The sequence below is a fragment of the Cherax quadricarinatus genome, unplaced genomic scaffold (assembly GCF_038502225.1).
Source record: "Cherax quadricarinatus isolate ZL_2023a unplaced genomic scaffold, ASM3850222v1 Contig948, whole genome shotgun sequence".
NCBI classification, from domain to species: Eukaryota; Metazoa; Arthropoda; class Malacostraca; order Decapoda; family Parastacidae; genus Cherax; species Cherax quadricarinatus.
This window is the reverse complement of record NW_027195974.1, coordinates 58,932-83,514: the sequence shown is the minus strand read 5'-3', so window position 1 is coordinate 83,514 and position 24,583 is coordinate 58,932. Positions and strand designations below refer to the sequence as shown.

Genomic DNA, 24,583 nt, shown 5'->3' with positions numbered 1-24,583 from the left:
TCGCTCTATTTTGTGGCCAGAATTTGTTTTGTACTCTGATGAAGATTTAATTTCCTCGTGTTTACCATATCTGAGTAATTGAAATTTCTCATCGCTGAACTTCATATTGTTTTCTGCAGCCCACTGAAAGATTTGGTTGATGTCCGCCTGGAGCCTTGCAGTGTCTGCAATGGAAGACACTGTCATGCAGATTCGGGTGTCATAAGATAAGATAAGATAAGATTTCGTTCGGATTTTTAACCCCGGAGGGTTAGCCACCCAGGATAACCCAAGAAAGTCAGTGCGTCATCGAGGACTGTCTAACTTATTTCCATTGGGGTCCTTAATCTTGTCCCCCAGGATGCGACCCACACGAGTCGACTAACACCCAGGTACCTATTTGCTGCTAGGTGAACAGGACAACAGGTGTAAGGAAACGTGTCGAAATGTTTCCACCCGCCGGGAATCGAACCCGGGCCCTCCGTGTGTGAAGCGGGAGCTTTAGCCACCAGGCCACCGGTGCTGTGTTTGACATCCTTGTCTATGTCGGATATGAAGATGAGGAACAAGATGGGAGCGAGTACTGTGCCTTGTGGAACAGCTTTTCACCGTAGCTGCCTCGGACTTTACTCTGTTGACGACTACTCTGTGTTCTGTTAGTGAGGAAATTATAGATCCATCGACCGACTTTTCCTGTTATTCCTTTAGCACGCATTTTGTGAGCTATTACGCCATGGTCACACGTGTCGAAGGCTTTTGCAAAGTCTGTATATATTACATCTGCATTCTTTTTATCTTCTAGTGCATTTAGGACCTTGTCGTAGTGATCCAATAGTTGAGACAATCAGGAGCGACCTGTTCTAAACCCATGTTGCCCTGGGTTGTGTAACTGATGGGTTTCTAGATGGGTGGTGATCTTGCTTCTTAGGACCCTTTCAAAGATTTTTATGATATGGGATGTTAATGCTATCGGTCTGTAGTTCTTTGCTGTTGCTTTACTGCCCCCTTTGTGGAGTGGGGCTATGTCTGTTGTTTTTACCTGGAGTTTACCTGGAGAGAGTTTCGGGGGTCAACGCCCCCGCGGCCCGGTCTGTGACCAGGCCTCCTGGTGGATCAGCCCCTGATCAACCAGGCTGTTGCTGCTGGCTGCACGCAAACCAACGTACGAGCCACAGCCCGGCTGATCAGGAACTGACTTTAGGTGATTGTCCAGTGCCAGCTTGAAGACTGCCAGGGGTCTGTTGGTAATCCCCCTTATGTATGCTGGGAGGCAGTTGAACAGTCTCGGGCCCCTGACACTTATTGTATGGTCTCTTAACGTGCTAGTGACACCCCTGCTTTTCATTGGGGGGATGGTGCATCGTCTGCCAAGTCTTTTGCTTTCGTAGTGAGTGATTTTCGTGTGCAAGTTTGGTACTAGTCCCTCTAGGATTTTCCAGGTGTATATAATCATGTATCTCTCCCTCCTGCGTTCCAGGGAATACAGGTTTAGAAACCTCAAGCGCTCCCAGTAATTGAGGTGTTTTATCTCCGTTATGCGGGCCGTGAAAGTTCTCTGTACATTTTCTAGGTCGGCAATTTCACCTGCCTTGAAAGGTGCTGTTAGAGTGCAGCAATATTCCAGCCTAGATAGAACAAGTGACCTGAAGAGTGTCATCATGGGCTTGGCCTCCCTAGTTTTGAAGGTTCTCATTATCCATCCTGTCATTTTTCTAGCAGATGCGATTGATACAATGTTATGGTCCTTGAAGGTGAGATCCTCCGACATAATCACTCCCAGGTCTTTGACGTTGGTGTTTCGCTCTATTTTGTGGCCAGAATTTGTTTTGTACTCTGATGAAGATTTAATTTCCTCATGTTTACCATATCTGAGTAATTGAAATTTCTCATCGTTGAACTTCATATTGTTTTCCGCAGCCCACTGAAAGATTTGGCTGATGTCCGCCTGGAGCCTTGCAGTGTCTGCAGTGGAAGACACTGTCATGCAGATTCGGGTGTCATCTGCAAAGGAAGACACGGTGCTGTGGCTGACATCCTTGTCTATGTCGGATATGAGGATGAGGAACAAGATGGGAGCTAGTACTGTGCCTTGTGGAACAGAGCTTTTCACCGTAGCTGCCTCGGACTTTACTCTGTTGACGACTACTCTCTGTGTTCTGTTAGTGAGGAAATTATAGATCCATCGACCGACTTTTCCTGTTATTCCTTTAGCACGCATTTTGTGCGCTATTATGCCATGGTCACACTTGTCGAAGGCTTTTGCAAAGTCTGTATATATTACATCTGCATTCTTTTTGTCTTCTATTGCATTTAGGACCTTGTCGTAGTGATCCAATAGTTGAGACAGACAGGAGCGACCTGTTCTAAACCCATGTTGCCCTGGGTTGTGTAACTGATGGGTTTCTAGATGGGTGGTGATCTTGCTTCTTAGGACCCTTTCAAAGATTTTTATGATATGGGATGTTAGTGCTATTGGTCTGTAGTTCTTTGCTATTGCTTTACTGCCCCCTTTGTGGAGTGGGGCTATGTCTGTTGTTTTTAGTAACTGAGGGACGACCCCCGTGTCCATGCTCCCTCTCCATAGGATGGAAAAGGCTCGTGATAGGGGCTTCTTGCAGTTCTTGATGAACACAGAGTTCCATGAGTCTGGCCCTGGGGCAGAGTGCATGGGCATGTCATTTATCGCCTGTTCGAAGTCATTTGGCGTCAGGATAACATCGGATAGGCTTGTGTTAATCAAATTTTGTGGCTCTCTCATAAAAAATTCATTTTGATCTTCGACTCTCAGTCTGGTTAGCGGCTTGCTAAAAACTGAGTCATATTGGGACTTGAGTAGCTCACTCATTTCCTTGCTGTCATCTGTGTAGGACCCATCTTGTTTAAGTAGGGGCCCAATACTGGATGTTGTTCTCGATTTTGATTTGGCATAGGAGAAGAAATACTTTGGGTTTCTTTCGATTTCATTTATGGCTTTTAGTTCTTCCCGCGATTCCTGACTCCTAAAGGATTCTTTTAGCTTAAGTTCGATGCTTGCTATTTCTCTGACCAGTGTCTCCCTACGCATTTCAGATATATTGACCTCTTTTAGCCGCTCTGTTATTCTTTTCCGTCGCCTGTAAAGGGAGCGCCTGTCTCTTTCTATTTTACATCTACTCCTCCTTTTTCTTAGAGGAATAAGCCTTGTGCATACATCGAGTGCCACCGAGTTAATCTGTTCTAGGCATAAGTTGGGGTCTGTGTTGCTTAGTGTATCTTCCCAGCTTATATCGGTTAGGACTTGGTTTACTTGGTCCCACTTTATGTTTTTGTTATTGAAGCTGAATTTGGTGAATGCTCCCTCGTGACTAGTCTCATTTTGTCGGTCTGGGGCTCCACGCATACATGTCTGAACCTCAATTATGTTGTGATCTGAGTATATTGTTTTTGATATGGTGACATTTCTTATCAGATCATCATTGTTAGTGAAGATGAGGTCTAGTGTATTCTCCAGTCTAGTAGGCTCTATTATTTGCTGGTTTAAATTGAATTTTGTGCAGAGATTTAAAAGCTCGTGTGAGTGTGAGTTTTCATCAGAGCTGCCTCCTGGTGTTATTACTGCAACAATATTATTTGCTATATTCCTCCATTTTAGGTGCCTTAAGTTGAAATCCCCCAGGAGCAAGATGTTGGGTGCAGGAGCTGGAAGATTTTCCAGACAGTGGTCAATTTTTAACAGCTGTTTTAGTAACTTTTTTTTATATTTTATTTATAACATACAATACATTAACAAAAGCATACAGTATGAGAGCATCGACAGACAATATAAATTCATCAATTTCTATACACTGCAATATGCAGTAATATGTCAAATATATACACTTCATGCAGCTGATAGGTGAATACTGCCATATACATAATTCATTATAACAAAATATAACTATTCAAGTAATACAAAATAAAGAATCCTCTTACTCCTTCCCGACTGCTGATTTCAATATACACACACAATAATTACATGCCGCAAAAAATGCAAGCAGTATACCCCCCCACCTATTTACCCCAGCTCACCAAAATGTACAGCGTTTCACCGTTGTTTATTTAACTTATAAACTAACCATACTAAATTAAACTTAAGAACATATACGTATTGAAAACAATAACAACTCTACAGTAGTGAAAATGCCAGCTGCTGTCCTAACATTATTTATATATACATATGTATATATATACATTATAAACTGAATTAGTTTACAATGGGAGTCAAATCCTATCTTTATTGCTGTCCCATGCAGCATTCTTAGACTTCTACTATTATACGCTACTACGATAGGCTTCAGCAGATTTAGATTTTGCCACCGAAGTGGCTAGTTTATTGTGCACCCCATATCCATCCTGTGGACGGTAGCGCGAGAGCATATGGATACACAAAAGGCCTAGGAACTAGGCCCCAAGGCATTAATTAACAATATTAAATAACACTAAGAACGCATGAACTCAGCACTCCCATGCACATCCCAATTACACACAATCGTTCTCTCTTGCACTTATCACTCACCCACGCACATGCACACCAAACCAACATCTTTCGTTTGGCAAGCCCGTTTGGTACCCCCCCCCCCCTTTTTTTATCGAATGCCTTACACAACAATCTAAACCCACTTCCCCCCCCCTCACAACTCTAGCAACTCCCCAACAGTGATGAACCTGTAACCCTCAGTGAAATCTCCCTCCCATCTCCTCCCATAAATTTCCCGATTCCTATTCATTGTCCTACAAAAAAACCTCATTATTATCTTTAGGGGAAGCGCTACACCCATACAGCACCTTGGAAACAGGTGGCAATCAGGTTGGACTCAAGGAGGGGGAATATCAAGTCCAATTCCTTGAGTTAAGAGCCCCCCCCCCTCACCGCTATCAAAGAACTTTCCATTGGAGGAATCTTAAGGTTCTTCGATACCTGCAGAACTTTGACTAACCTTGGTTCGGTTGGCAACGCTCTCGCCTCTCACAGTATCCGTGGTTCAATCCACGGTACGGTTAGTTAGTTAGTTTAATATGTTTATTATGCACCCCATACCCATCCTGTGGGCGGTAGTCAAAAGATTACAGAGGTACATAATTGGTCCAGGGACTGGACTCCAAAGTTTTGATAGCTGAGCAAGTTACAGAGGTAATGAACTCACAATTTACAAAGGTAATGAACTCACAATTTACAAAGGTAATGAACTCCAGGTAAGTCTGGTCACAATCATGACAAGTTACAAAGGTATTTACAGATTACAGAGGTACGTAATGGGTCCAGGGACTGGGCCCCCAAAGTTTTGATAGCTGAACTAGGTACAAAGGTAATGAGCTCACAAGTTACAAAGGTAATGAATTCTGTAGAACGGTTACTTACGTTTATACTTTGGCTACAATCATGAACAAATTATAGAGTAATGAGCAATTCACACTTCCACACCCGGTCACAACTGTAATGAGTTATTGGTGCAAATATTGATTGTTGAGTCACACACACCACACACACACACACACACACACACACACACACACACACACACACACACTTTAGTTTAATATCTTTATGCACCCCATACCCATCCTGTGGGCGGTAGTCAAAAGATTACAAAGGTACATAATGGGTCCAGTGACTGGACCCCAAAGTTATGATAGCTGAACTAGTTACAAAGGTAATGAACTCCAGGTAGATCTGGTCACTAATCATGGCAAGTTACAGAGGTAATGAATCAGCTTCACTCCTATACATGGTTACAGTCATGAACAAATTACAAAGTAATGAACCACTGATACGTACACGGGTGGAAACGTTTGGCATGTTTCCTTACACCTACTGCCCCTCTTCACCTAGCAGTAAGTAAGTTTATTCAGGTATACGCAAATACAGTTACATAGAATTATCATACATAGCAGCATATGTGTAGAGAACCTAGGATAACCCAAAAAAGTCAGACTGAGTGACTTATTTCCATTGGGGTCCTTTACTTATTTCCATTGGGGAAGATAAGATTTCGTTCGGATTTTTTTAACCCCGGAGGGTTAGCCACCCAGGATAACCCAAGAAAGTCAGTGCGTCATCGAGGACTGTCTAACTTATTTCCATTGGGGTCCTTAATCTTGTCCCCCAGGATGCGACCCACACCAGTCGACTAACACCCAGGTACCTATTTGCTGCTAGGTGAACAGGACAACAGGTGTAAGGAAACGTGTCGGAATGTTTCCACCCGCCGGGAATCGAACCCGGGCCCTCCGTGTGTGAAGCGGGAGCTTTAGCCACCAGGCCACCGGGCCACCGGTGAAGGACGCCGCTGGAAATAAGACAATCCTCAATGATGCACTGACTTTCTCGGGTTACCCTGGATGACAAGCCCTCCGGGTTAAAAAATCCGAGCAAATCTTATCTTACCAAGTCATGTGAATCCCGCCTCTACTGCAACCGACTTTCGCGCAACTATATTTCCTTTGTATTTTTGTATCTGTATTGGATTTGTAGACTCCCTTGTGGCAAATCGTTCCCATAATAGTTATCTAATATTACACAAATATCTCATCTCTACATTTGTATTAAATATACTTTGTTCGTAACATGGACTAGCTTACTGGATCTACGTTTCCCCGCTCCATTAAAAACAAACGTTCAATTTTCCCCAACATACAGACCTCGGGTCCCCTCTAGGGAGGTTCCATCATGCTGGTGAGGGGCTCTTGACCTAGGGAATTGGATCTGTGATCCGATCTGTGATCCAATTCCCCGAAGTAAGCCTGAATGCCTTCGCCTCCCCATTACCGAAGGCGCTGTACAATCCCTACAGGTTTAGCGCCCCATGATAATAATAATGTATATATGATAATTTATGTACCTATTACCAAAGAGGGGAATGTATGAGAGTATAGTTTTACCAACGCTCTTATATGGGTGTGAAGCATGGGTGATGAATGTTGCAGCGAGGAGAAGGCTGGAGGCAGTGGAGATGTCATGTCTGAGGGCAATGTGTGGTGTGAATATAATGCAGAGAATTCGTAGTTTGGAAGTTAGGAGGAGGTGCGGGATTACCAAAACTGTTGTCCAGAGGGCTGAGGAAGGGTTGTTGAGGTGGTTCGGACATGTAGAGAGAATGGAGCGAAACAGAGTGACTTCAAGAGTGTATCAGTCTGTAGTGGAAGGAAGGCGGGGTAGGGGCCGGCCTAGGAAAGGTTGGAGGGAGGGGGTAAAGGAGGTTTTGTGTGCGAGGGGCTTGGACTTCCAGCAGGCATGCGTGAGCGTGTTTGATAGGAGTGAATGGAGACAAATGGTTTTTAATACTTGACGTGCTGTTGGAGTGTGAGCAAAGTAACATTTATGAAGGGGTTCAGGGAAACCGGCAGGCCGGACTTAAGTCCTGGAGATGGGAAGTACAGTGCCTGCACTCTGAAGGAGGGGTGTTAATGTTGCAGTTTAAAAACTGTAGTGTAAAGCACCCTTCTGGCAAGACAGTGATGGAGTGAATAATGGTGAAAGTTTTTCTTTTTCGGGCCACCCTGCCTTGGTGGGAATCGGCCAGTGTGATAATAAAAAAAAATTACCTGAATAAGTTTATTGACCTTGGGCTACTCACAGCGGTCATTACGTGAAACACGAGTGAAATAGAAAACAATTTATAGGGTCAAATAATTCTGAATAATGGAATATGATATACAAGAGTTTCTTAAAATAATTATAGTAACCTGATTAAACCCCTTAAGTTCAGGGTTTTCTAAAAACTGCCTGTTAAATATTAGTTATATATCACGGAAAAGAATAATAAATAATAAAAAGAATACATTTTATTTTAGTAAATTTATTTATGTAATCTTTATTGTTCTATAAAAATATATGTAACAGCTTTAAAAAGAATTTATGCAATTAATCGCTAAAAGATTCTTTTAAAGAGAAAAATAAAAATAATTACCTAAATATAAGCTTAAAAAATATTGAATTTAGTTACTAACATTGCTTAAGTGTGTGATAGTTTATGGTAAACTATTGTATTTGGTTACCTACTGCGCCGTAGTGTTATGGTCATTTTTTGTTAAGACTAATAATATAATATATTTACTACAAGTACATGTACAAGGTATACAGTCCTAGCTAGCCACTTGTTATGCTGAGAATTTCGGGCAAATTAGGTCAATTTTGTCGCAAGATGCGACCCACACCAGTCCACTAATACTCAAGTACCCATTTACTGATGGGGAACAACAGACAACCGGTGTAAGGAAACACTCTCAATGTTTCTACCCTGGCCCGTGTGAAGCGAGAGATTTATCCACCAGGCCACACGGCACCGTAGGATTAAATCATCCTTGACTGATGGTGATCTTTTTTTTTTATATTTTATTTAAAACATGACATTACAAAAATATAATATATAAAACTTATTTAAGGCTATAAATTAACACAATCCTACCTACAGCTAATATTACACACCAGACTTAAAACTCCGTGTGGGTACACCCCCCCCTCCCTCCCTCCTCCCTCATCCTATCACTTAACCCAAACCTGTTGGAGCTACCCAACAGAATTACATGATATGAACAACACTTTTATATACACATCCCTCGAAATGGTACTTAATAATCGACTACAGACCATGCAATTCATTGCACTGAACATATTATACAGACATATTACCCCCCCCCCGGGGATATCCAACTACCCCACTATTTACAACCTAACACACTATAAACAATAAATGTTGCCTAATCTAATGTCACACAGCAATGATCAAAACATTAATTTATGTAATTGTCCTAATGGTTCAGTTACATAACAATATGTATTACACAACAATGGTGATACAGAAAAGTCACAAAGACATACAAAATAACTACAAAGCCATAGGAATACACTTAGTCTCAAAAATCCAACACATGTAAGCTTCTACACATTTAAACATGCAATTCCAGTGTTAAAAACAATAACACAGCTTCAACTATGACATTCAAGCTCTATACAGCTTATATGGACATAACATAGTGCTATTGACAACAGTACAATACAACATAAAATATAACCATGACATAAGTAACACATAAAGACTGTGCCTAGCACGCACCTAACCACAAAAACCTATAACACCACTGTTGCCCAACTTTATTTACACTATCTGACATACATTAAACTCTTTACTCTCAAAACAAAACTGAAAATTGCAGATCACCAGTGACGAACAATAATGCACAGACATTAATACAAACATATCACAGCATATCTCTGGACACCGTGCATGATCACAGCATCAACACTATGCAGTGCAAGGCACCTAGAAAACAAGTTGGAGCAAATACATGCAATTATTATAGCAAATCTCTAAATTACAATGTCATTACCGTAAATCAATATTACCACACACAATATGTATAATAAGTGTATAGTCCATGTCACACAAAAAACTGGCCAGCTCCACAGGTGCTAGCACCCGTGGTCCACATATTATTCACTCACGCATCACTCATCCAACACTCACGCAAACATTTGTTGTCATCCATTACCAGGGAGGCGACCCTGTTTTCACCCATGACTTCCCTACCCCAGCAACACTTTCCAATCATACCCTCCCCTCCCTCGTATATTACAAGTCTAATAAAACCTGTAACGTAAGTTGCCTATATATATCCCTCTGAAAAATCCTTCACCCACCTCCTCCCATAAATTTCCTTATTTCTACATACCGTTTTATAGAACGTTACCGCTAACACCCTCCTCTTCACCTCAGTAACCTGTTTCCCCCGCAATCCCCACACTATATAGATATAATCTGCCATAATGTATCCCACAGCTCTGATTACACTTTCCTCCCAACCCCCCACGTCGAGACTTAATGCTCTCAATACAGAAATTCCTTTACCGCCTATCCTATTTATCACCCTATTTAACCACCCCTTGACACTCCTCATTCCATCACAAAAATATACTACATGAAAAGCCGACTCCTCCCCACCACATCCCACACTCCCCCCCGTCAACGACTCGTCTATCCCGTAGAACCACACCCAACGGTAAAATGCCATGCAGAAAACGATACCTTACATCCCGAACACGAGGTTGCAACCTCATCCTACTCAACCTATTCCATATAGTACTTCCCCATGCATACATGGGGAAAATTCCCTCTACAGGCGCTACAACCCTCCCGGCTAACAATCTACACAACCTACCTATTTTAACCTTTGCTGGCTCTCGATCCCACGCCATAGCCCTCAAAACAGTTTCACACTCATGCAATTCAACTCCTGTATACATCCGTTGCAATCTGTTATGGATCCTGGCCAACCCCCCCCCCCCACCCACACTTTCCCTCATCACCTCCCTTTTAATGAAGACACATTTGACCCTCCGCTTTAAGTCCAGCAATCCCAGCTCCCCCTTACTTACAGGTAACATTACCACATCCCTTTTAATCCAATCACAGCTCAAACCCCACAAGAATTTAAAAACCTTCCTAAGTATGTTCGTTATTGCTGGCCCAGTTAATGGGAACACGGCTGCCACGTGCCATACTTTGCTATACAGTAAGATATTAATAACAATGGCACGCTGCACAAGGGTCAAATGATAAGGTCGCAATGCACCCAAGCGTCCCTGAATCCTTTCTACCATCCTAAGCGAGTTTTCCATGCGTGCCACAGTTAGATCGTCTGCATAAATAAGACCGCAAATTTTTAACGAATTCACCTGCCTCCTCACAACTGCACTACCCCAATCAACCCTACCCGCCCAAGCTCCTAACCCCATGACCATGGATTTATCTGAATTTACCCTCATACCAGTTGCCCCTGCGAACATTTGTACTACCCCGTCTAATGTGTCCACTGACATCCCCTCCCTGATCAGAACAGTTGTATCATCCACATACCCAATTAAAACTGGCCAAACCCTCGCAACCTCACACCCTGGTCCCTCTACGTGACACATACGCTGCTCCATCAATCTATAAAAGGGGTCCTGTACACACACAAACAATAATTGTGACATAGGACACCCCTGCCTAAGTCCCCTACCCATTACAATCTTCCCACCCAATCGACCATTAATCTGTACCCTCGCCATTGCACCTCCATACAACGCCTCAACCCAACCCACTATTTCTTCCCCAAACCCCTGACCCCTGAGGATGGCTTTCAATGCTTTCCGATCCACTATCGTATGCCCCTTGCCAATCGAGCGCCACCAAACCTCCCTCCCTCCCCCCCTTTTGCCTCTACGAAATCCCTAAGTAACCCATGCCCCTCCACCATAGACCTCCCTGGCAAACCAAACTGAGTTTTTGATACTACCCGCCCCACCACACACTTGACCCGATTTCCCAAAATCTTCGCAAACAATTTATAATCTGCGCATAACAACGAGATCGCCCGGTAATCCCGAAGCGTATGCTGCCCCTTACCCTTCGGTACCAATACAACGACAGCCGTTGCCTGCTTCTCACCCAGCTCACCTCTCTCCCTCATGCAATTTAATAACCTAACCAAAAAATGCCTCAATAATTCCCAATGCTGCTGATAAAACTCTGCCGGGAGTCCATCAATTCCCGGTGCTTTGCCCTTTCGCATTCCACTTAAAGCCCTCCATACTTCCCCCTCAGTTATTTCCCCACCCAGTGCTTCCCTATCACTGTTACGCAACTGACATACCACACTCCCACACACCTGTTCTAAAACCCCATCCTCTACCCCTTCTCGTTGCCAGTACTTCTCATACCACTTGTCAGCAAATGCCCCCATTCCTTCCGTAGCTTGTATGACCTGCCCCTCCCTGTACCCTCCTATCGACTCATGAACCTCCAACCATGGAATAGTCATTGCCTGCTGTCTTTGTTTCTGCCTACGCAATACGCACGATGAAGGTCTATCGCCCCATAACACCTCTTCCACCCCCGCCTGTACCCACACCGCTTGGAACCTCTCATCCTGTACCTCATGCAGCCTCCCTTTAATTGCCATAATATCATCCATTGGATAAGTGCCTGCCACCGCCCCCCTCGCATAACAACCCCGTAATCTATCCTCCAAATAGTTAGCAAGCCCATATTTTAAAGAATTGATACGTTTCCCTTCCTTTACGTAATATTGCTTAATCCGTTCTTTAGCCACACCATCCCACCACATCACCACATCCTCTACCCCATTTATCTCTGCACGTAACCCCTCCCACAGCGTTGCAAATCCCTCTATCCCCTCCTCATCACCTAACACACTTGTATTTAATTTCCAATAACCCCTAGATATACCTGCTAGTGACTCCCATGCCACCTCTGCTACTACTGCCCGATGATCCGAATAAGCTACTTCTATTGTATGGAAAAATGTCAACCCAACCCCTTGAGATATATACAGCCTATCCAACCTAGCAGCATAACCCCGTCTTACAAAAGTGTGCTCTACCTCCCACGCCCCTCCTCCAACCGCATCCCGCAACTGAATATCCCTCAAAAGATCTCGCAAGGCCGCCGACACGTGCCCCGCCCCTTTCGGTTCCACGTCAGCCCTCCTAATAACGCAGTTCCAGTCCCCACCAACGACGGCCACTGCAGGTAAACCACGTAAGAAGAAAACTAGTTCTTCACATACAAAATCCCTTTTTACCCTCACATCATTTTCTGCTGGTGCATACACACTTACAAAAGATACCCTCTGCCCCATCCACCACCCATCCATGCGCAATACTCTTCCCCCCCTCCCCCTCACTTCTTAGCAACACAAATGGGCTTGCCTCCCTGATCAATATACCCACACCACCTTTCAGACGTGCAGATGGCAGAGTCATGACCTGAAACCCCTCCACCTCGAGCACTCTTCCCTCCTTGAAATTGTGTTCTTGCAGGAACACTACATCCACCCTATATTTATACAGAAACATTCGAAACCATTCCTTCTTCACACTATTACACAGTCCATTTACGTTCACAGTCATACACCTAAGGCCTCTTTATAGTTTCCAACCCTTCCTCCTCTCTTCATTCATCCCAGGGCCTCCTGCCCCAGAGCCAGCACAAGGCTTCACACCATCAACCCCCCTTTTTTGCGATGCCTCTTATTGTGACTACTTCGACATTGCTCTTCCTTCCTCCCAGACCTCTGCGCCGGCGTCAGGACATCATCTGAGTCTGACGCCGCCGCTCTCTTCCTCGTGATGCCCTCTACATCCATGTTATCTTCTGAGGTTCCCTCATGATGTACCTCAACCTCCACCACGCCTCGTTCCACAACACACGGCGACAACTCACTCTTACTAGTTGGCCCGTCAACCCTATGGTTTTTATCCTTACATTCCTCTACAGGCAACGCCGTGCCTCTCACCAGCTCAGGAACAACATCCTCTGCAGGCGGCGTCAATGTCCTTAACACTTCCTGAAGCTCTTCCTCTAGAGCCTGCACCTCCTCCTGCACTTACACTTCTGTACTTTTCCCTTGTCTAGTAACAGATCCTTTTACATCACAGCTTACCTCACACATGCCAGTCTCCTCTTTGGAATCCTCCACCTCTTCACTCCACAAGCGCCCAAGCCCTTGCTTTCGCGTGGGGCTCTCAACAGCTATCACGCTGGTAACTGGTGCTTCACCAGTTTGCGCTGGCGCCCTCCTCAGCTTTACGCACTCTGCCGCCATATGGTCGTATGCCCCACATATTCTGCACGTACGTCTCTGTCCGGCATACGATACCATAACTTGCGTCCTGAAGTCCTCCAACACGACGTAAGACAGTATGGGATGTCTCAGTCATCTTCAGGGAAAAGGTACCCTCCGGATGGCCCATGTAAGCACCTGCCGTCCATTTGCCCTTTTGTGCCAGATGTACGGTTCCATATGTCTCAAAAACACTCCTGATGTCAGCCTCATCTGCCTAAAATGGGACATTACGTATCTTTTAACCCACGTAAAGTGGCGAGATACGTCGATCAAACGCACCTTCACAGCTGGAGTAGCGTCAAGACTCACGTCTTGGAATCTCGTCACCAAAGACTCGTACACGGATGTGGAATTCAGTTTGACGAAGATTCTGTAAGCCCCATTCAGGGCTACACCATACACCTCATCGTCCTGGATTCCATAGGTCTCCCTAATGATTGTTGGGAGTAAGACTTGCGCTGAAGAGGGTGAAATCGCCCCACGAAGCAGCTCAATACCAATGGTATTTACGCGCCTCCTCACACTCAGTGCCATGTTGATACAAGGTAGCTCGCCTGAAAACAGCAGAGGGGTGCAGAGCACAACTGCACTCTACCGTGGTCAGGCAGCGAATGATGGTGATCAGGTTATATGCAAGTTTAATGCTCGTGTTGTCGACAGGCTTCAAACCCAATTAGCCAAATAGTATAAAAATAATAACAACTAGCTTATATAGTTTTATTTTAATTTTTCATAAGAATTATATCGTTTTGTTCCGAAGCGGCTAATTTACTGTGCATAAATATCAATAATTTTTTTTTTATTCGCCGGTGCTCTCCCGACCCGGGTCTTTTTCAATAGTGGTGACCCAGCCTTGGCTCCCTATCTGGGGAATATCTCGAGACCTAAGTCTCGAGATATTTGGGACCAACTGTCCCCAGGCCTAGCCTCAGTCCCCGCCCTCACGGGGCTCGTAGGGAGAAGCTAGGCCTCTGGTCTGCCATCTGCCCCGCCCCAAAAAGGTTTGTGGGGATGGCAGTCTCACGGGATCAAGAGCCCACCATCGGCATCAAACTCGGCGTCAGGCACGGTGGCCTGGTGGCTAAAGCTCCCGCTTCACACACGGAGGGTCTGGGTTCGATTCCCGGCGGGTGGAAACATTTCGACACGTTTCTTTACACCTGTTGTCATGTTCACCTAGCAGCAAATAGGTACCTGGGTGTTAGTCGACTGGTGTGGGTCGCATCCTGGGGGACAAGATTGAGGACCCCAATGGAAATAAGTTAGACAGTCCTCGATGACGCACTGACTTTCTTGGGTTATCCTGGGTGGCTAACCCTCTGGGGTTAAAAATCCGAACGAAATCTTATCTTACCCCCTTTGAAAGACCCAAAGAATAGTATAATCAGGTATTAGAACCCCTGCCGATAGCATGTGGAGTTCCCCAAGGCAGTATTCTGGGTCCCTTATTATTCTTATGTCAATGACATGCCTATCAGTGTCAAGTGCAAACTCCTACTGTATGCAGATGACAGTGCCCTGTTAGTGTCAGGTAAAGACCCACAAGATATAGCTAATGTTTTAACACTGGAACTGGAGTCCTGCAGCAAATGGTTAGCAGACAACAAACTATCATTACACCTCGGGAAAACTGAAGCCATTCTCTTTGGCACGAAACATAAACTGAGAAGGGTAAATAATTTTAATGTCCAGTGTAATGGGGAGCCCATCACTTTGGTTTCATCAGTAAAATATCTGGGAATCCCCTTTCACCCATGCATGTCAGGAGAATTGATAGGGAACAGTGTAGTAAAGAAAGCGAATGCCAGACTGAAGTTCCTGTATAGACAAGCACAGTGTCTACCTACTGAGGCTCGCAGGACCCTATGTCTAGCCCTTACACAATGCCATGTGGATTACGCTTGCTCTTCATGGTACTCTGCCTTGACAAAAAAAAAAAAAAAAACTGATAGACTGCAAATCACCCAGAACAAAATCGTAAGATTCATCCTGGGGCTGGGACCAAGAGAACATGTAGGCCAGGATGAATTACAGAAGTTGGATATGCTGAATGTTGAAGACAGAGTAAAACAACTGAAGCTAAATCTTGTTTATAAAATTGCTCACAGTGTCCAGAATATCTTGCTGTCAATTTTGTCAAGGTTGGGAACCAAAGCAATCATAGTACTAGGGGGAGAGCGCATAACTTTGTAGTACCCACAGTCATTGGCCAGGCTTCAAACACCTTTTATTGTACAGCAATAAAGGAATGGAACAGACTACCCGCAATGTCAAAGCCAGTCATAGCATGAACCAGTTCAAGAAGAGTGCCAAAAGGTGTCTGATGAATGTAGCTACAGAAAGGGAGGGGAATGATTTTCTATTTTTTAGCTAACATACGTGTAAATTTTACCTTATTCCTAGTAATGACCCTCGTATTGTAGATAGTCTTAATGACCCTCGTGTAGTAGATAGTCTTAATGACCCTCGTGTAGTAGTCTTTTTAGTATGATAATAAGATGTTATCTTCATTATAGAATAATGAGAAAATATTATAACCTTTATATTATAATAAGGTAAAAGGACCCCAATGGAAATAAGTCACTGTCTGACTTTTTTGGGTTATCCTAGGTTCTCTACACATATGCTGATATGTATGATAATTCTATGTAACTGTATTTGTGTATACCTGAATAAACTTACTTACTAATTCCATAATAGTTATACTGAAACATTACCCAAAAATTCAGTTTTATGTGCGTTTCAATTCGTTTTCTGTCTTCATTAATGTGGGTAGACTAATAAAAATATGGCAGATTATAAGGCTTAAGATACATTTAGAAAGTAATGACCTTAAGACAAGATTTATTCGGATTTTTAACCAGGGGAAAGGGGTTAACCACCCAGTCAGTCACTGAGGAGTATCTGGTTTTCATTGGGGTCTTTTTTAATCTTGTCTCCCAGAATGAGACCCACACCAGTCGACTAACACCAGGTACCTACTTACTGCATGGTGAACAGGGGCAACATGTCCAGTGTTTCAATCCATGCCGGGGATTGAACCACGGACACTCGGTTATTAATTATTAAAGATTAGACGGTATTCTCCCGGCCCGGGCCTGTTCCAAGTGGTGGCCCGGCCTTGGCTCCCTCTTTAGGGAGTGTCTGAGACCTAAGTCTCCCATGGGAGGAGGCACAAGTACCTCCTCATCTTTGGGACCAACTGTCCCCAGGCCTAGCCACAAGCTAGGCCTCTCTGGTCTGCCATCCCCGCCCCAAGGGGGCAAATGGGAATGACAGTCTTATGAGCTAAAGGCTCGGGCTCAGGCACCTACCCTACCCTAGAAGGGTTAGGCATGGTGTCGATCGGACACTCGGTGTGTGAGAGTGCACTGCCAACGAGCCACGGGCTACCTTTATTATAAAACTCGTACGAGAAAATATTTCCGGTAGCTTTCAAAATGGTTTGGAGAGATACATGCATGAAAAGGCTTGGGTCAAAATACTTAAATGGTACTTTTTTGTTCCCATTTTCCTTGTATTTTTGGCAAGCATCTGCTATTTATGTTGTAATTTCAAGTGACAATGAGTGGGTTAAAGGTGAGGGTTAACACAGCCCGTCAGGCGGGTTGTGTGGAACTTGTTCTATCACGGTCACTGTCTAGGTCAGGGCCAGTCTCTCAGACGCTCTATGACGTCGCCTGGTGTTAAAAAAAAAAAACTATATTTAAAGCTTATATAGCAACCCCTCCTCAGATGTGACTTATCAGGTTAAATAAGGAAACGGGACAAGCGTTTCCTAACTCGGGTTGAAGTCATATGACCCGCAGCTCGAGCTTTTGGTCATCTGACCGGGGCCTTCCGCTGGCTTTCCAGTCCACCCCTTTAAAAATTAAGATTAATTCTCTGGATGATGAGCCCTTAACCGACATCAAAGAACTTCCCTTGAGGGGATGCGACCACAACAATCGACTATTACACCCACCCATGTATAAACGTAAGTAAATTTACTTACATGATTCATTACCTTTGTACCTTGTTCAGCTATCAAAACACTGGGGTCCAGTCCCTGGACCCATTATGTACCTCTGTAATCTTTTGACTACCGCCCACAGGATGGGTATGGGGTGCATAATAAACATTAAACTAAAAAAAAAGGTCGTACTACACGCAAGATCAAATTTTCTCATACTTCATCACACAAGATGATTTCCGTCATACGCCATTGCTAATGGTTATCCTGTTATATTTCATCACACAAGGAAATGTGGCAGCCCGAGCCGAGACTTCAGCAGTTCGACGAGGCTGTCAGTCTTCTATAATTATGGGTTCAGTAGTTACGATAGATTTACAGGCTTCCTACAAGAATAATTCTAGAAAGGCTTCTCTTGAAGAATTAGACATGTGCAACATCTGGGTATCTTTATTTGTAGAAGTTTCGGCAACCAGTGGCTTTATCAATACAAGGACAATGTGAAGAAATATATACAAAAGATGAGGTAATCAGTCTCGGAGTTGAAGAGCACCATAGTCTTGAAGGAACGCAGTTCCTTCAAGACTGACACCACCTGAACCCAAGACGTGCTGTAGTACCCCAGCTGCAGGGCGTCGACGACGATTGTAGCTACTAACTGCAACATCACTGAAGACTCGACCATGTCCTTGTCATAAGGCTGCCTCCATCCCAGGGAGACCCCCGCCACAGGGTTGTAAAACGGTGCTCAACCTGACACGAAGACGGCTCACAGCGCCCTTTGTCATAGGGTTGCCCCCGCAATAGGGCTGTAAACGGTACTCCACTTAAGAATGCTCACCGTGCCCCCGCCATACGGCTGTAAACGGTACATCACTTGAATAAACTCCAACACTCCGGGAGCCACTGCCGAGTCACATGGGCAAGACCCGTCCTGGCAAACCTACATGAATGTGAACTCTTTTGTGTTAGTGTGAGGTTCAAGTCGGACCGAAACGTCGTTGTAAGCTTTCTCTCTCTTCTACGTGCGCGTTATGTATAGATCTTCAGCCTGGTCACAAACCGGGCCGCGGGGGCGTTGACCCCCGAAACCCTCTCCAGGTATACTTATAAGTATCCTTTATTCACATTTTCTTTGTTCATTTATTTCTATTTATGTATAATTCACCCTTCTTCGGATAGATTCGCGATATAGTGTAATAATTTTATCCCTTTTCTTGTGTTTTCTAACGCAATTGTTCATTACGTAATATGCAGATCAGAATTGCGTCCTGGACACGGGTACACGAAAGTTATAAAGCCAATGTGATCGTTTTTTTAATGAGGTTGAATCTCAGTACGAATATGCTAGCAGTTACTAATCGATGACCTGCGAAAGGAGATATTTTCCGAGATAAGTAAATTACTCTTGACATCTAAGGTGATTCGTTGCCCAAGAAACAGTAAAAGCGTCTTCTGCTCTGAATCTTTGCTTCCCGGTACTGGGTATCAGTGCTGAAGCAACCGCTGGATGGTGTTACATACCTGTAGTTAAGCGTTCACTAGATATGTGTCCTAGGATTCCCATCCGACTCTTCGCTTCTGGTGTATGGATGCAGCGTGAGGTAAGCTAAGCTCGCAAGCTACACCGTTATAACTCGCAGAGAGTTGCCAGCGCTCTATATACACCGTCCCTACTATAACGGTATACTGTACGAGTTCTTCCAGCAACCCCTTCAGGGAGGTTGCAGTGATGCTTGAGAAGGACTTCGTCCAACCAGTTGAGCCGCTTTCCCCTTCCTATAATAAAACCTGATTTCTTCCCATTCCCTAGGCGCTGCATGCAGACATCACCCTAGAGCACTTCCCCATGAAAGTAATAAACTAGCAAATCACCCAGACCATATATTTAGTCTATACCTTTGAGCGAAGTATTAAATTCAGTCAAGAGGATGCGATATAAAAATTATCAACTTTTAGTCTACCATCCTACAATAAAGAAATATTTATTAAGACTTTTAGTGCATACAATTTGTTGCATTGACCCTGATGACAAACGTGTTATAAGCACAAAAAAAATTATTACTATTAACACATACCTGTACATAATAGGTATTCTTTCTTTTAGATGTGTGAATTAAAAGTTACAGGCAAGGTAAAGATGGTGAAGATTGACCTACATATGCGCAGCGGGTGACCTCTGTAGCACCCGAGAAGAGACCGACCCCACCACAACCACCCACAAGCCTAACTGTTACCTCACGCAGTTTTATTTTCTCTCGTCTGTTTACTTCCGATTTCTTGGCTCGATGACGGTGCTGTTTAATTATTGTGTCACCTGTTGTTCCCACAATAAATGCTTTTAAGTTTCAGTTTGTTTTTAAGTAGTCTAACAATAAGTCACGGACTTTTTTTTTTGGTTATCCTAGGTAATTTACACTTTTTGTGTTATCCGACCTAGGTAATTTACAGTATGTATGATGATTGTACTTACGTATACCTGTGCCTAAATACACTTAGTAAAAGAATTTTGAATGCCAAAACTATTTTTATTTGGATGCCTTAGTCCCCTACATGCGCGTGTGTATGTTTGTTAGTGTACGAGTTTGTGTTTGTGTGTGTGTGTGTGTGTGTGTGTGTGTGTGTGTGTGTGTGTGTGTGTGTGTGTGTGAGAGAGAGAGATACAGAGATACAGAGAGATACAGAGAGAGAGAGAGAGAGAGAGAGAGAGAGAGAGAGAGAGAGAGAGATACAGAGAGAGAGAGATACAGAGAGAGAGAGATACAGAGAGAGAGAGATACAGAGAGAGAGAGATACAGAGAGAGAGAGATACAGAGAGAGAGATACAGAGATACAGAGAGATACAGAGATACAGAGAGATACAGAGATACAGAGAGATAGAGACAGAGAAATAGACAGAGAGAGAGACAGAGACTCAACAATCAATATTTGCACCAATAACTCATTACAGTTGTGACCGGGTATGGAAGTGTGAATTGCTCATTACTCTATAATTTGTTCATGATTGTAGCCATGTATAAACGTAAGTAACCATTCTTACAGGATTCATTACCTTTTTAACTTGTGAGTTCATTACCTCTGTACCTAGTTCAGCTATCAAAACTTTGGGGGCCCAGTCCCTGGACCCATTACGTACCTCTGTAATCTGTAAATACCTTTGTAACTTGTCATGATTGTGACCAGACCTACCTGGAGTTCACTACCTTTGAAATTGTGAGTTCATTACCTTTGTAAATTGCGAGTTCATTATCTTCGTAATTTTGAGTTCATTACCTCTGTAACTTGCTCAGCTATCAAAACTTTGGAGTCCAGTCCCTGTACCAATTATGTACCTCTGTAATCTTTTGACTACCGCCCACAGGATGGGTATGGGGTGCATAATAAACATATTAAACTAACCCTACATGCCTATGTGTATGACATTTATACAGACTTTAGTATAATAATTTGGAAGTGGTAAACCTGTAGGGGTCATAAAATCACTAATTCCGAAAAGGACATCATAATAAAGCTGTGAACTCGAAAGGAACAGTTGACTTAAGTAACTTTATTTAGGCATATGTACACAAAAGTACAATTATCATACATGTGTAAATTACCAAGGATAACAAAAAAATGAAAGTAATTTATTTCTGGGGTCCCTTAATTATGTAAGTGGTAAGTACTGCTAAAATTTACAGAGGAAGAGGTGAGTAGGTGTTATCTCAGGTCTAAGCTTCCTACTGGCCCATTATTGTTGGTCTTCAAGACTTGCGACTGTATTATTTCCTCAGTGACACCGTTTTTTCCACCCTGTAATCTTTGCTTATAACTAACGGTTCAGAATTTTGCTAACGGGCCCTGAGTTATTTCAGCCACGGTAACGGCATATAACACCGTCTCGTAAATCATTCTAAAATACTTTTACAATAAAGAAATCATCCAACCGCAAAAGTTTCAACATCCACCTAACTCGTAGTCATTCTAATATCTTAACAGCATCTAAAGTGTGTTTTTAATATTGTGTTGTAGTCTACACCTTCATACCCTGTAGGGTACAGGAACTGGAGCCACGATTCTCTTTCTCGGATCAAACATAATTGCCTTCCATCTCTCCCATTACCCAGGCGTTGTTTGATCCCTACATGTTTAGTGCTTTCTGATAATACTACATCTAGCTGAGGAATCAAGCAATTGCTAACCAACACAAATCGTTATGGAGACAAATTCCGGTTTGTGTACCTTCGGGTGATGCCGATTACACTGCTCAGAGGGACAAATTAACTGGGCAGTGCCACTTATTCCGACTCAGTGTACCGCTATAACATTATTATAATAATAAAAAAGAAGCGCTAAACCCACTAGGATTATACTGCAAATGCGGCTATAACAGTAGTATATTTCAGAGTAATTCGTTGAGTCACTATGTATGCTGACCGGTCTATCCTGGGCTGCTGCAACAGTTCACTAACTCCCTTTTAGTGGAGTTACCTGGAGGTTACCTGGAGGTTATTCCGGGGATCAACGCCCCCGCGGCCCGGTCCACGACCAGGCCTCCCGATGGATCAGGGCCTGATCAACTAGGCTGTTACTGCTGGCCGCACGCAGTCCGACGTACGAGCCACAGCCCGGCTGATCCGGCACTGACTTTAGGTATCTGTCCAGCTCTCTCTTGAAGGCAGCCAGGGGTTTATTGGCAATTCCCCTAATGCTTGATGGGAGGCTGTTGAACAGTTTTGGGCCCCGGACACTTATGGTGTTTTCTCTTAGTGTACCAATGGCGCCCCTACTTTTTATTGGCGGCATTTTGCATCGCCTGCCCAGTCTTTTACTTTCGTAGGGAGTGATTTCTGTGTGCAGATTTGGGACCATTCCTTCCAAGATTTTCCAAGTGTAGATTATGATATATCTCTCCCTCCTGCGTTCCAACGAGTACAAGTCAAGTGCTTCCAAGCGTTCCCAGTAGTTATGGTGCTTGACAGAACTTATACGTGCAGTAAAGGATCTCTGTACACTCTCTAGATCTGCGATTTCACCTGCTTTGAATGGAGATGTTAATGTACAGCAGTATTCCAGCCTAGAGAGAACAAGTGATTTGAAAAGGATCATCATGGGCTTGGCATCTCTCGTTTTGAAAGTTCTCATTATCCATCCTATCATTTTCTTTGCACGTGCGATCGTGGCACTGTTGTGATCTTTGAAAGTGAGATCCTCAGACATTACTACTCCCAGGTCCCTTACATTATTTTTCCGCGCTATTGTATGGCCGGAGTCAGTAGTATACTCTGTTCTAGTTATTATCTCCTCCAGTTTTCCATAACGGAGTAGTTGGAATTTGTCCTCATTGAACATCATATTGTTTACCGTTGCCCACTGGAAAACTTTGTTTATATCTTCTTGGAGGTTAACCGCGTCCTCAGCAGATGACAGCCTCATGCAGATCCTAGTATCATCCGCAAAGGATGATACGGTGCTGTGGTGTATATCTCTGTTTATGTCTGATATGAGGATAAGGAATAAGATGGGGGCGAGTACTGTGCCTTGTGGAACAGAGCTCTTCACTATGGCAGCCTCCGATTTAACTCTGTTGACCACTACTCTTTGTGTTCGATTTGTTAGGAAGTTGAAGATCCATCTTCCCACTTTCCCAGTTATTCCTTTAGCACGTATTTTATGGGCTATTACGCCATGATCGCATTTGTCAAATGCTTTTGCAAAGTCTGTGTATATTACATCTGCATTCTGATTTTCTTCCAGTGCATCCAAGGCCATGTCATAGTGATCCAGTAGTTGTGAGAGGCAGGAGCGACCTGCCCTGAACCCATGTTGCCCTGGATTGTGCAGATTTTGGGAATCCAGGTGATTTGCAATCCTGCTTCTTAGCACTCTTTCAAAGATTTTTATGATGTGGGACGTCAGAGCTATTGGTCTATAGTTCTTAGCTAATGCTTTGCTGCCACCTTTATGGAGCGGGGCTATATCCGTTGTTTTAAGTGACTGTGGAATTTCACCCATGTCCAAGCTCCTCCTCCATAGTGTACTTAGGGCACGCGAGAGGGGTTTCTTGCAGTTCTTAATGAAAACAGAGTTCCACGAGTCTGGGCCCGGGGCTGAGTGCATAGGCATGTTGTCAATGGCTTTTTCGAAATCTATCGGAGTTAGGGTAATGTCGGAAATCTGGCATACATTTATGGAGTTTTGAGGCTCATTCATGAAGAAATCATTTGGGTCGTCGATCCTCAGACCGATTAGTGGTTCACTAAACACAGAGTCGTACTGGGATTTCAATATTTCACTCATTTCCTTGTTGTCGTCTGTGTAAGTCCCATCCTGTCTGAGTAAGGGCCCGATACTAGATGTGGTATTTGCCTTGTTTTTGGCATATGAAAAGAAATATTTGGAATTTCTTTCAATTTCACTAATAGCTTTAAGCTCCTCCTGCCTCTCCTGGTTCATGTAAGAGTCATTTAGCTTAAGTTCAATAGTTTCCACTTCCCTGGTCAGCGCCTCCTTTCGTGTATCAGATATTCTAGCACTCCTGAGGAGCTCAGTGACTCTTCGTCGTCTTCTGTAGAGGGAGCGTCTTTTTCTCTCCAGTTTACTCCTGCTCTTCTTCTTTCTTAGGGGAATATGCCTAGAACATGCTTCGGCTACCAGGAAGTTGATCCTTTCAAGGCACTGGTTTGGGTCCATGTCATTTAAGACATCCTCCCAACATGTTTCGTTTAGGACATGGTTTACCTGGTCCCAGTTCTTGTTGTTGAAATTGTATTTTGTGAAGACACCTTCACAGGTACATGCATTCTGCTGTTCAGGACCCCTATGCATGTACGTCTGGACTTCGATTAGATTGTGATCGGAATTAGTTGTTTTTGATATTCTTATGTCTTATCAGGTCCTCATTATTTGTGAAAAGGTCAAGTGTGTTTTCTAGTCTTGTTGGCTCCACTATCTGCTGGCTTAAGGTGTGTTTTTCGCAGAGACTTAGTAGCTCATGTGTGTGTGACCTTTCATCTGCGCTACCTCCGG

The 24,583-nt window shown here is 43.7% G+C and overlaps 1 protein-coding gene across 1 annotated transcript in view; it reads right to left on the bottom strand.

Annotated features, from left to right (window-relative positions):
• The window catches only part of pip (heparan sulfate 2-O-sulfotransferase pipe), a 54,087-nt gene that overhangs the window by 11,833 nt on the left and 17,671 nt on the right, over positions 1 to 24,583 (bottom strand). The window lies entirely within an intron of this gene.